The sequence below is a fragment of the Argiope bruennichi genome, chromosome 1 (genome assembly GCF_947563725.1).
Source record: "Argiope bruennichi chromosome 1, qqArgBrue1.1, whole genome shotgun sequence".
Taxonomy (NCBI): domain Eukaryota; kingdom Metazoa; phylum Arthropoda; class Arachnida; order Araneae; family Araneidae; genus Argiope; species Argiope bruennichi.
Window position 1 is genome coordinate 108,510,317 of NC_079151.1, and position 4,018 is coordinate 108,514,334.

The 4,018-nt window shown below is 27.6% G+C and overlaps 1 long non-coding RNA gene across 1 annotated transcript; it reads right to left on the reverse strand.

Annotated features, from left to right (window-relative positions):
• Positions 1-544: 544 nt before the first annotated feature.
• On the reverse strand, positions 545-3,108 carry LOC129981621 (uncharacterized). The gene is made up of 2 exons (XR_008785337.1): positions 2,884-3,108; positions 545-721 (listed from the first exon to the last, which is right to left on the reverse strand). It is a non-coding gene; the product is annotated as an uncharacterized LOC129981621 (long non-coding RNA).
• Between the last annotated feature and the right edge of the window lie 910 nt (positions 3,109-4,018).

Below are 4,018 nucleotides of genomic sequence, written 5' to 3' on the forward strand. Positions count from 1 at the left end.
AAAAGATGCTAACTTTTATTTGAAAAAAAGTTATGACTATCGGATAATATAAAAAGTAAATTTTAATTTAATGAAATGATTCATCTTATCAATTGATGATAAACTTTCTAAAATGTTAAAGGAAATGCGATGGTCAGTATTATATACCAATAAGGATCAATGCTTTTCATCTTTGATAATAAACCTTAAAATTTCAAAATTTCGCAAAAAAAAAAAAAAAAAAAAAAAAAAATGATTCTTTTTATGATAGCAATCATGAGTTTTTGCACTTTTAAAAAAATAAAGGAAAATTTGGCTTCCTTCACTTATCAGAGAATCATGGTAATTATCTTTCACAAATTTATTTTGTATTTTTAATGAACTCAAGGTATATCATTCAACAAACTGCATTAACATTTATAATATTGTTAATCTTACTTCATAATTTTTATCATGTCAGAACATGATGCTGTTTGGGTTAGGGGGTTTTGAAGCTCAAAATGGCGTAGGCAATGAATATTGAAGCTCGAAATCGCGTAGGCAATGAATAAAGCAAAAATGGCAATTTTCATCATCATCTTTTAATCGCATACATTTTTTACAAGCTTTTACCAGTACTGCTTTATTATTACGTATGCTTCCTTGACAGCAGATGCGTTTTTAAAAGGTTGACGTAGAACTGTAACATCGTAGCTGTTATTTCATCTCAAAATCGGTCGAGCTCCAAAACTTTGTTTGCCAGCTAGAAAAATTAAAAATTAAAATTAAAAAAATTTATATATATATATATAGAGAGAGAGAGAGAGAGACCGATAGAGAAGTCTCGTGATTGTTTCAAACCGGTTTAAACTGGTTAATGACTTAAATTAATTAAGACAAATTACGATTTAAAAATAATAATGTTCTCACATGATAACTTGAAATTTGCGATCGTAGATTTTATTTTATTTTTTTCATTTATTATGCATTTTTCCTATACTTTTACTGAAATTTTTTACACACACTGTCCTTGAACGATACTTAAGGGTTAATTTTTAATTATTTTTAAAAGTAACTTTTATTGTGATGTTTTTTGGGATTTTCCATCGAGTCAAAATTAAATTATACAAAAAGTCACATGACTGTTTGCACGCGAAGATGATATCATTAACAGTAATTTATACAAAATTTTGAACATAAAATCTTCTCCCTGTGACCTATAATCTAAATATTTTTTTATTTAAGTATTTTTGTATTTTTAAGGATGTTTATATCAAAGTCCATTATAACCAACATTCCCTGGCTATTCACTTTCTAACTTTAGCAACAACTATTTGGCTATCAGAAATAATGCATAAATAGAATTTACAACTTATAAGAAATTACAAATTTTCAAAGTTAATCAAAATGACATCTCTAATTTTTGATTTTTCTATTATAAAATTTCTACATTGAAACCTAACTCCAAGATTGTGACAGATTTGTTCTCGAAAAATCCATTTCCTCTCATAGTACAACATGGCTTTGATTTGGGATCAATTTGGTCCCTTCATTTCTATCGCTCCCTTTGTCGTAATTGGTAAATTAGACATCTAAAATGCCTCTATAAAAATTGTAGAAGGCATCTAACCTATGAAAGCCCATTTCTTTTACTTTTGTTGGCAATAATGTCAGATTTCTATTTGAAACATTCTTGAGATACTTTTTTATTGTAAAGAATTAAAAAAAGTATCACAAGTAGCTGCATTAAAAGTCGATACATAATTTAAATGGTCACAGTGCTAAATGTGAATATATTTTCATCTGTTTAACTCTAATTTTATTTTTATAAAATATGATTTCCTGCCACAACTGTATTCAAGATAGTATATTGATGCAAAAAAAAAAAAAAAAAAATCATAATTTTAATGACAAATACAAAACTTTTTTTTAAAGCTTTTTACGGCACGTGGCCTATTTTCAGTGAGATGTAACTCATAGTCAGAACTGAATAAGTCAGAGCTGAAAAACTAATGAAAAATTTAATAAGATGGTAAAATGCTAAATTACAATAATATAATATAATTATAATAAATTATAATAAAATGCTAAATTTTAATAATTTGACTTAAATAATTATTTGATATAATTTAAAGACGTATTTTGTCATTTAAACGTTTCTTTCAAATAAAGAACTTCTGATGTTGATTTTGCAAATTATGGCACAATCTGTATAGCGATCTAACATTTCGTAAGTCTTTTCGTAAAGTGAGGTCAAAGATATTATTAATTTATAGAATTTGTAATACTAATACATTGCCTTTCTCTAATTTATAAACTTTTATCAGATTTTAAACGGTGGTGTTTATATTAAAGGATCCATTTTTTTCTTGGTTTATTTCAGTATAAAGTTTTTTTTTTTTTGCTTTATTAATCTTTTTTCATGGCTTTTACGAGATGTATGATTGATTATTCATAAATGCGATGAACAAATTTAACTTAAAAATTATTATTTAACCGAATTTAAAGAAACGAAGAAACGTTTTAATTCGAAAAATTTTTGAGGCAAATATTAACCTTTTAATTAGGTAATTAACTTGTATTCCGTTCGTTTTACATTGAAATATTTCGTCATATATATATATATATATATAAACTTTTTTTAAGATGTTGGGAAGTATGCTCTTCCTTTCATCATCATCATTATTCCTAGGTTCATCAATTTTTGAAATATTTGAAATATTTTTATATTTTGAAATATTAAACAAATTAATTAATAAATTAAATTAAATACATATAGTAAGTTAACTTAATTATTTTTCTTAAGTCAATTTCAATTCTAAAAATATTTCAATATACCATAACCAAAAAAAATGACCTTTTAAAAGGTTAAAAAGATCTAATTTTTATTGCTTTTACTCCGATAATTAATTCTTCGTACATCACCTTCAGTCATATTTTTTGCACATTTTTTTCTTCTGCGGAGGCGTTTCCTGCAATTTGAAAATCACTGTAATCTGGAACTGGCTACCAAGGTTCAAGTAACTCAGGTCACGGGTTAAATTGGAGCCAAGGGCTGTTAAGGGTCTGTTGTAAGTCAATACCTCAAGGGGATGTTTTTAAGTCTTTTTCGCTTATATAACAAACCAGATGATTCTGCGTTGTGGTTTCTCGGTGCTGCTGCTTTGTAGGTATAGAAAAAGAAAGAGGGTAATTTCCCAGAGGAAGGGGAGGTTGAGGCTTGCATAATGAGAGGGACTTTTTTCCTCTGTCGTCTGACTGACTGCCAGCGAACAAACGTGAGTTTGAAATACCCAAAAGGCGCCGCTGGGGAACACGTGTACGTGTTAGATCGGAGCCTTACATAACGTTCCGAGCCGGGAAGATGCGTGCGACCGGCCAATAAACAACATCATATCTTATATAACAAAACAGACATTACTACTCATTCTAATAGGAATGCAAATGCAAATTGTCCCATAAAACTGGCTTTTTAAATTTAGCACAAAGTTGTGCCATACTTGTGAAGCAGTATTTTGAAGGAGATATTCAAGGACATTTTAATAACGAACTAGTTTTAGAGATTGGTTAGCATCAAATATTGCTTCACACATTGTTCATGGTTATTTTTGTATATTTCGTAATAATTCGAACTATCACACTGAAATAATTAATAATGAGCTTTATTTTACAATTTCATTTCAAAAATTAAACTGGAAATAGTTATGTAATATCTGCTCAAATTTAGTTAATTGATGTAATGTTATTAAATTAATTATAAATGATACTAGTGCAACCTAATAGAGAGTTTAAAGGTTTTGTCCCATCTCCTGCAATAATCATTTTATGAGAAAAAAATTATAAATAACGAAGAAGATTCCAGTAAAATGGATCATATTCTCTAAAAGAAGTTCCACAAATTTAATTAGAGTAAATAAATAAACAGATAGAAGCTGTTCCTTATATTTTTATTAAATTCGATGAAAATGTTTAAAGAATCTTTTCTCAGTGCAAGGGTCGAGTTAAAGAATAATGTTTAAATGTGTTTAAAAACGATTGATCCTTAAAAAATTTTATTATT